The sequence below is a fragment of the Python bivittatus genome, unplaced genomic scaffold (assembly GCF_059951505.1).
Source record: "Python bivittatus isolate LINGU-HERP-01145 unplaced genomic scaffold, Pbiv_v1 ctg000020_np1212, whole genome shotgun sequence".
NCBI lineage: Eukaryota > Metazoa > Chordata > Lepidosauria > Squamata > Pythonidae > Python > Python bivittatus.
Genome location: NW_028277030.1, coordinates 54,181,950 through 54,191,966, shown reverse-complemented (window position 1 = coordinate 54,191,966; position 10,017 = coordinate 54,181,950). Strand labels below are relative to the sequence as shown.

The 10,017-nt window shown below is 36.9% G+C and overlaps 1 protein-coding gene across 1 annotated transcript in view; it reads left to right on the top strand.

Annotated features, from left to right (window-relative positions):
• The first annotated feature begins 827 nt into the window (after nt 1–827).
• The window catches only part of FBXL4 (F-box and leucine rich repeat protein 4), a 33,757-nt gene continuing 24,567 nt past the window's right edge, over nt 828–10,017 (top strand). The window contains exon 1 of the mRNA XM_007422504.4: nt 828–987. The gene's annotated coding sequence lies outside the window, so the exon portion shown is untranslated. The remainder of the gene's footprint in view (nt 988–10,017) is intronic.

The following is a 10,017-nucleotide window of genomic DNA, read 5'->3' as shown; positions in this document are numbered from 1 at the left end:
GGAGAAGATTGTTTTGGAAGTCGGGAAAGAGGGCTAAACATGAGGACTCTAGCAGAGTGAATGGAATTGAAAGTTATAAAATGATTTGTGGTGAAACTGAAATGAGGAAAAATTGGAAGGAATATTTTAGAAATATGTATTGGAAATATAATGATATATTAAGGGAAGAACTGTAACAAATGGTCTAAATTTAGAATTAAGAATGAATTGGTACTGAATGTATGCAGAATGAATAAGAAAGAGAGTGACCAGTATGAAAGTACATTGAGGTGGTTTAGTTATACAGAGAAAATGAATGAGGACTGAATAAAACAGAATTATATGAAGGAAGCATAATGGGTCAAGAGGAAGGAGCAGCTCAATAAAGTTGGTTAGAGGAAGAAAGAGAGCTGAGAACTTTAAAATACAGAAGTACAGGAAGCAGTATATCTTAGACACGGTGGAATAGAAATGTATGGAGAACTAAAGCGAGGATTAACTAAAGGATTCGGCCCGTTTGCTTTTCTCGTTCTTAACCCTTTAATTTCCTTGGTTCACTATTTCTTGTTGCCTTTTCCATTATCTGCAATAACGTCGTTTATGCCAAAAGGAAATATTGTCAAGTGTGGAAGAGCAATACCATTCAACTCTTCTCGCTTTATTCTTGGTAAAATCTGCAAAACCTCCTTTTGGCAGGCATTCTTGCTTTAGCTGTAGCCGCTGGGTAACTTGCACGGATCTCAGAGTATTCGCAGCCCTGCCATCAAGGGACGGGGTTGCCACCTACCCGGCTAACCTTTCCGCAGCCCATCCTTCCTTCCTCCCGACCCAGCTCTTCCTTACCAACTACGCCACGCAGTCGGCGGCTTCTTCCTGTTCGAAGCTCCGCCTTAGAGCAAGCATGGGAGGGGGAAGCCCGCGCGAGGGAAGCCGTGCACAAGTCTTGTGCGGGCCGCTCGGCGCGTCGGCTTGAGGCCCGGGCTGAGGCTCGCTCGCCAGGTTGATTCTGTGGGTACAGCGAGGCGCTTCGTTCAAGTTGGCGGGGAGATGGGGGCGAGAAAGGCAGGAGGAAATGGTATAGCTAGTGTGCGGGAGTGATCGCCCGCCGCGCGCTGGTCGGTGGCTGCTGCTTGTGAGAACCTCTCTGTGTATGTATGCGTGCGCGCGCTCTCACCAGTCCGCTTGTAAACAACATCGCCCGGGCAGAGCCGTTTCCTGCAGCTCTTGCTTGAGACGCTGTATTATTTGACCTCTTGCCTGGCTGGTAGTGCCTGCAGGTGAAATTGAGCAATGTGCTGTATGGTGTGTGAGGCAGGGCGCTTGCACCTTGACAGCCCGCCCCCCATCAGGAACAGGCTGTCTTTTTCTCCCCTCGGGTCACTGTCGTTTCCAGATAATATAGGTCCGTCATGGTGACATCACTTTCAAAGGGATCCCGTGCTTCCTTTGTTAATCATCCAGTATAAAATTAAAAACAAAAAAGGACGGGCAAGTGGTGGTGCTATATATTAGTTAAGGAGCTTTGAGCTGTGACACTTAATTGCGAGTTATCTGCTCTCTCTGCCCATCCTACAAGAATAGTTATTGAAGATCTTTTAATGCTGTTTTAAGAACGACCAAGTGGGGAAACAGACAAATGATAAAATAATTGCAACATAAATCACAGCAAAATAATAAAAACCCTAGCCTAAAGCAAACCCACTAAAATACTTCAAGATTCAAACTACTTCAGGCAAAATATTATGACCCTTTTGAAAAGCAAGTGGGAACCTATTGCAGCTGCAAAGAGAAACTGGGAACTACTTGAAAGGCTTCCTGGTTGTTATTTTTTATTTTTTTTGTGTCTTCAAGTCAGTCTTGATTTCTGGTGACTACCTAGACAAGTCCCTGTAGTTTTCTTTGCAAGATTTCAGAAGTGGTTTATCATTGCCTGCTTCTTAAGGCTGAAAGAGAGTGACTGTAGGACAGGTCAAATCTTACAGCAGTTCCCAGAATTAAGTAATTTATTTCAGAGACAACTATTCTATGCAATGGCAAATTGACCATTTTGTATCAACTGCATTGGGCCACCTGGATGGCAGAGGAGATTGTTATTGCTGCACGTGGTACAAAGTAGGGAGGTCAGGCATATATCATTTGAGGAAGCCAGAATGTCAGGACAACTTGGTCCTTGCAAAATGTTGATTGGCCTAACAGTGTCAACCTAAGATTCGGCCTGCTCTGTGGTTTAGCTAATTGCCACCAACATTTTAATTGAAACTCTTTTGTTATGCCTATATTCTATTGCCATCTAACCACACATTTATCCATTAAGTAAAAATGAAGAGGTATTCATTCACCTTTGCCTGCTACCAGGCTTGAGCTAAATTCTGTTGATTTATTTAAAGCATTTGTAGTTTATTCTTCAGATAAAAAGTTTCCAAAGCAGCTTTTGGACTAAGAGTTATATTTCCCCTTTCCTCAAGATGGTCTGTATAATTAAATATTTACGTCCCCTTCCCCAACAACCATTTTAGGCTGTGAGGCCTCATTCAGTGAACTTCTGTAATTAAGGGTAGACTTGAACCTGGATCTCCTCGATCCTAGTCCATCATCCTAAAATACCATATTGTCTCCTTACTCTCAGGTTTACAAACTTAAAAAAAAAATTAAAAAGGAAAAGGAAAGCTAGACAACTGAGGCATGGGTTTTTTTATTGACTAGTTGTGATAAATATGGTCAGTTCAGTGGGTCCCAGATTATGATGGTCTTTGTAAAGTGGGATCCGTAGCTCAGCTGATAAGAGCAGCTAATAACTCCTCTCAGACTGCTTCTTTCAAAAGTGCCTTGCCTTGTCAGTCAATAATTAGTCTGATTATGAAGCTAGTGTTTGTACTGCCTCATAAATGTTCAGTATGCATTTGAGAAGTTACTGTCTCTGATGGCTGCAGACTTGTTTGACCACTAAACCTTGTTTCACTGATTCAGGAGTACACTGAATCTTCTTTACTCCCTAGCTAGGAAGGTTTGGCTAAACGTATTTCTGTTGGCTTGCAGACCTTTTCCCATTTGATTTCTGGATAATCTAATCTGATGATTATGTTAACTACTATTAACATAAATTATATTCCAGTCTGACATATGTAACACATACAACATAGAATAGTTACCATTTATCTAAATTTTCTGGCTTCTGTTTCACTCACAGTTACTACTGTTACTGTTATATCTAATAAAAAAGAATTCAGGTGATTTTTATTTCTTGTATTCTTTTGCTATATACAAAAGAATATACACTTGGGGAAGTATTTATTTTTCAAAAATATACTCCAGGGAAATGAGAACACAACCATTGTAGTGAAACGCCAGAAAAAAATTGCAGACTGTTCTGTGAAAACCAAATATGCTCAGTAGCCACAGAAATTTGGATGAAAACAAACATAGAATAGCATCAAGGAGAAAAAATGCTTTGTTTTAACAGGGAGAATACACTGGAAGATTTCATCGCAAACCCCATTAAATGAGAATTTGGTTTAGCAACTATCAATCTGCTGGGAAGCAAAGCAGAGTCATAAAAAATAAGTGGTTCCATATACTTGAGAGATTATCTAGAAATGGAAAGGTATAGATCTAAATTAAAAACACATATTATTAAGAAACAAAGCCTGAAAACAATCCAGTGAATTTCTAGAATATATGGTATTTGGGGTGGAATAAAGATAAGGACGTTTCAGACCAACTCATGTAATTTTCTAGAGAGTATCCAAGTTCATAATGAATGCCAGTTGTAGAAATACCTATAATTTGCTACTGCAATGTGTTAGGGAGGGTTGGATGGACAGAGGACACACTGCTTTCCAGTAATGACAATACAGTATTAGAATCCTAGATCTCTGCTCTCTCCACCTTTCTCCTGCACGGGCTCTTCTTTTGCCACAGGAGGAGACATGCTGTCAGCTGACTAACACTTTTTATGTTTTAAATGCCCTTATCTGTATCTTGGGGATCAGGAGGCTATTAGATATCTCATATTATTTTGCATGTTACATCATTATTTTTTCTCACTCTATGAAGAAACTACTGCCGCAGTCTTTCTCCTTCCTTTTTGTCAGTCCTTCCCTGCTTTCCTTCAGTGCACTCCTTTCCCTCACGTTTACGTTTCTGAAACCATCATACACCAACTTCTTTTTAAAAACTTTTATTTAGTGTGGTAGATATTTAACCACACAGTTCAGGAAAAACAAAAACAGAAATGCAACACCCACACCCACACACACAAAAGGATATTTGCAACCAGTATAACACACAGAAGCAGGTTGATAAAATAACCTGAGTTAAACAGTAGTATTCTCTCTTCCCTGCCCCCCTTATTTGCAATAATAAGAATGTTTCTCAAGTAGAGGAAGAAGGAGATATTTAAAGGGAGGAAAAAACAGACTAATGTTTCATATAACACCATTTTAGTAGTTAAAATATTTCATGCATATTTTGTTAATCCTTACTATATTGTAAGGTTAATTTAGTAAAGTTTGGAATTATTATTATTATTATTTAATTTTTCCATACTCCTCATTTTATGACTAGCTCCCCTACAGACCTGTACATTGGCTCTTTTAGGAATCTTAAGTAAGATATTGACATTCCACATGGATGTGTGAATACACATGAATAAAAGAGGAATAACCAAAGCGTTATGCTCTGCATGCTTTGGTTATTCCTCTTTTAATGCTTTTTAGAGTATTATACTTCCCTTTTTAGACTGTGTACTAGTGTACTATTGTCTTCCACTGTATTTGGCCTTTTAATATTAGGTTGACATTTTCTTAGTTTTTATTTTATAGTTGAACATTCAGAGGATAGCATATTTATATTAATATTAATTTAAATAATAGAATGTATTTTACAGAGAAATAGCTTGATTTTTTTAAAATCATAGAAATATCTGATTGAAAAACAAGAAAGAGTGTAAGTATATTATTATAATATAATATATTATATATTAATAATAATATATTATTATTTATTAGATTTAATATAACTGACCACTCCAGTGGACTTTTAATATAACTGACCACTCCAGTGGACTTTGGGAGGCTTACAAAATATAAATTAAAAACATAAAATGAAACAAAAAACTACTGTTGTATGTTCATGGGTTCTTGCTTTACTAGCCTTTCCTATCTTTCCTTAAATAATTGTTTTTAAATTATAGTTGGAAACTGTAGGGAAAAGAAATGGCAGTACACTAATTGTTTTCTGTACGTATCTTATTCCCATGGTAGCTTGGAAACAGATCTGTGTTGTGTCCCTTTCCTTGAGAGATAAACGGTTATCTTGTGCTGAATACGCATTTCCAGGATGTTTCTGATACACAAGGTTCTGGTAGGTTATATAATGACCTGTGTGCCCAGTGTGAATATTGTAATACCTTATGTTATCAAGAATGCCTAATAAATAGCCCTGTGCTCAAGTCAGCAGTTGTGAATATCAGTGGCAGAGGAAATTTACTTAATAAGTCCTGGAATTTAAATTTAGATTCTTAAGCAGAGACTGAAAACTAAAATAGCCAAAATAGCTTTATTTAAAGAACCTTCTGTCCCACATTCCAGCTAGATAGGCAGACTTGAGTGGATGAGAAAGGGATGAAATGGGAAATAACTTAGATTTTAGGACTTTTAACTTCAGATGGGCAGCAGAATAGCTTTAAAGCTGAACCTTGGAGTTGGCAAATATTCGGCGTGGGGAAAAAGTGATTGCTAAAGAATAAAGATGAAAATTCCTTAGTATATTCATTCTAGAGGGAGGTTAAAAATAAGCCTAATTTTTTATTTTTTGAAAGTGTCAAACATTTAATTAATTAATTAATTAATTAATTAATTAATATGTCGCCCATCTTCTCCAGAGGGCGACTTTGGGCAGCTCACAATTAAAATTCAAAACACTAAAAACAATAAAAATATAAATATCCATATTCAAAATAACATTAATAGGTATTTACAATAGGTATAACTAGGAAAATTTGTGGGTAGCAACCTTTCTCTAAATTTAGTACTTATCCTAAAGTACTAAAGCAGTCTAAAATTAATTTATAGGGTCCATATTCTATTGTGTTAAATGCTAAGGAGTAGCTATTTATTTCCACAGTGGACAAATGTTGCAGCGTTTCTAACACTTCCTTCTAATTCCCTTGCTATTAGATCTGAATATAGCGTAACCTTGGAGATTCATAATTTTAACATAGTTTTTTTAAATAGTTTTTTCCTGTATTGAAGCTTCATTTCTGTATATACTTCAGGTATATGCAGCACACGGCTTGAGGTGGCACTCCTTGGTGGTGGCGGCACTGGGGCTGAAGTAGAGGCCCAGTAGCAGTGGTAGCTGGCTAAGACTGCTGAAGGTTGGATCTGGGTGGATCCTTGCCTATTGACCGGTGGCATTCCATTAACTGCACTAACAATGGCAATGGGGACTGCTGGGGTTGCCATCGCTAAGTGATGTACTCATGTGATGTCATGCTTTACCACTGCATTGCTTAGTGATGGAAATTCTGGTTCCAATTACTGTCATAACTTGAGGACTACCTGTATAATGTTTTGCTAAACTGGAAAGGTATGTGAGTTAGAGATGTAAAATTAGTTTTAAATAGGCTTTTAGGGATGCAGCAAGTGAGAGTTTTACAAAAACCTGAATATGATGGGGTGAGAAATTTAGACTGAATGTCTAAAAAAAGGAAGATAATTTCAGAAATTATTTTGTACAGAGTGGAGAACGAGATATGATAAAAAAAATCAACAAAAGGATGAAGTTGTACAAATGGGAATGGGTGTGAAGAGAATAAAATAGAGCAGAATATTTTCTATTCTTGTACAGAGTTGAGAAGTTGCTTTGATTACTTGGAAAAGATCTAATGCAGATTTAGAACTCTTTTATTTAGGCCATATCTGCACTTGCCATTTAAGCTTCTCCTGTCCTTCTTGATGTGCTGTAAGCCAATTTCAGAAAATGCTATCTGGACTGAGACACTTTAGCAACAACTTGCAAAATGTTCAGTCTGAACTGCAGGCTATCATTTCCTCCCATTGGATGGTTCCTCTGCTGTTTGGTGCTCCTCCCTTTCTGTTCGGGGAAAGCAGCAGCCAGTCACTTTCCTTCCTATGGGCAGATCTTTCTGGACAGGTGCATTTTTATATATATGTAGTAAAATTAAATTCATATACTAAGCCAAGTTAAATTTATATTTACAAGGTTAAAGCATCAAAATGCATACATATGCAGAGGCAACAATTAAAAAAACAAACAAACACCTGTTATTACAGGTAGTCCCCGGGTTAAGAATGCCCGGGTTATACATGACCCATAGTTAAGAACAGAACTAGTATAGTAAAATTTGAGTTAAATACACAATGATTTGAGTTAAGTACACAATGGTTTGAATTAATTACACAACACTACTTATACAGTATTATACAATAATACTGTTCTGGCTTATATACAAATTTGACTTAAGGACAGACCTTGGGAATGGAACTTGTTCTTAAACTGGGGACTAACTGTACTGTATTTTGCTCCTAAGGGACCAACTTTTATCCTGTTACAGTAGTATACTTTTTAAAACACTTGCCTCATAATCTAAATGTTTGCAGTTTCAATTCCACTTCTTTAAAAAAAAATTTTTTTTAATGTTTTTATTTTTGAGCTTCTTGCTCACTTTAAGAAAAAAAAAATGCAGTGCCAGTATTTCACCAGTTTTCCAGTCACCTGAGATAGAAGGCACCTTCAGCTTCCAAATAGCCCTTTTAACTTTTGGTGATGTGAAAGAAGACAAAACCTCAGCCTTTTAGAAAAAGAAAAGCCTGAAGTCAATACAGCCAAGAAGCAGCAAGGCATAAAGTACAGACACTTAAGCAAAACTGACACCCAACTTAAAAGAGATGTTCAAAATGTATTACCAGACCTTTACCCAGTTAAGGTTGGTTCTCTGATTAGTCAGTCCAGCTAAAGAACAGAAGGCTACAGAGCCAGGTTAGGGCAATGGGAAAAACAGAATAAGTTCTTCCAAATACTTGAATCTCCTGGGTCTTTCTTTTAGTTCTTTTTCAGGCTCTGGAAGTCTTCTCTTCTTACTCCTGATTTGATTCTGATTGATTAAGACTCTCAGGGTATCCTGTCCGTTAAGGTGACCCTGGCTGGAGGTTGGCTGATATTTCTCAGACCACTCTGAGTTTCTCTGAACGTAACTTTGTTCCATACCAATAAAACCGAAGTCATCTTCCATCTCTGTTAGTCTAATCCATCATCTTGGGTTTTTCTGTTTCAGATTTTGATAAGAAATTTTCAGCATCTTAGATCATCTTGAAACTTGGCCTATAGGCTTATGCATCTTCTGAAGCCTGAACCAATGTTCTAATGCTCCATCTTTACTCCTAAATACCCAGCTATACTAAGCAATAATTAATATGAAAGCTCAACAGGGCCCTCTCAAACATATGGTATAAATATATAACTACTTTGTGCCTAACAAGTTCACAAGATTGTTGTGGGAAAAATGGAAGGGGGAGCGCTATATAGGTTGCCTAGAGCTCCTGAATGAAAGATGGGATCTTAATCAAATAAGTAACCATGATAAATAAATATTATAATTATATAAATGACCACATTATGGAAGTAGATTGTTATCACAGCTTACTTTAATAAACTGAACATAAGTAACTAGCATCTCCTAGACCAGTGTTGTCCAAACTTGGCCACTTTAAGATGAGTGGACTTCAACTCCCAGAATTCCCCAGCCAGCCATGGGAATGCTGGCTGGGGAATTCTGGAAGTTGAAGTCCACTCATCTTAAAGTGGCCAAGTTTGGACAACACTGTCCTAGACCAAACTAGTTATTGCAGTGTGTTTTCCTCCATAATGAATTTTATGGGAAAAATGTGTGCGAATGAGCAGCATTCATGACAATGGAAACAGTTATTTGGAAAGAGTCTTTGACATTTCCTTGAAGATATATCCTTCCAGCTACATTATTCTATGCAAACAACAAATCATCATGTAGTTACTTTTAAAACAGTTCTAAATTTATTCTGAAAAGTACATTGGTGAAGTAGACTGTTGGCAAAGTTGGATCTCAGTCCAGTTTCTGACTGGATGTAGGCAAGAAGTGATACATCTGAACACTTTGGGGGTGTTTTTCCTCTCAAATGTTTCCTAGTTAAAAAAATTCTGCAGAAGGAGAAAATTGGGCTGCCCAAACAAAATAATTCTTCTGCCTTTTGTGCTTTGAGCAGGGCTACCACTCTGCCTGTACATTTTTTCTGAACAAACACGCATGGAGTTGCACTGTCTGTTCTTTAGATGTTTTGATATCAAAACGATGAAGGGAATTATTAACATTTCTTGGCTTTATTTTTAGACAAAATAAATAGGGTGCCTTTGAAATGCAGACAACGTTTAGTAAAATATAGTGCTTGTTCTGGTAAATGCCTCTTACAGAAATCCTGCATCTATTTTAAGATATATTCTGTCATCCTCTTTGCAGACTCCTAACAGGTTATGGGCATTGCTTCTCTTTGCCATTGAACATAAAAAGCAATGAGCAAAGCCAAGAAGGTTAGCTGAGGGAGTTCATAAGTTTATACAAAAGTACCTTTCCCAAGGTTAATTTAATTCTGGCATTTCTAAGCCTCTTTGAACATACATCTTGCATTTTTCTCATTTTGTGAAAATGACTTTTTTTTAACAATGTGTATGTAGGTACATGCATGTAAACATCTGTATGAGAATTTTGTTATGTGGTTAATAAAAATTACATTTTAAAATTGACAGTATGTAAACTTTATGTAATATTATGTTAATAGTTTGGACAATGAAAGCAAGGCTTTAAAATTATTATTTATTTTATGTTTATTCTTTTATTATGGATGGTTTTCCTTATGTTATCACCTAGCAATAAAATATATCTTCATCATTAGTCTTTACTGATCATACAAGAAAGCTTTTCTTGTAACTTACCATATGTAACTGGTCCCCTTTAATTTAATTGTCTAATGAATATGATAAATTAAC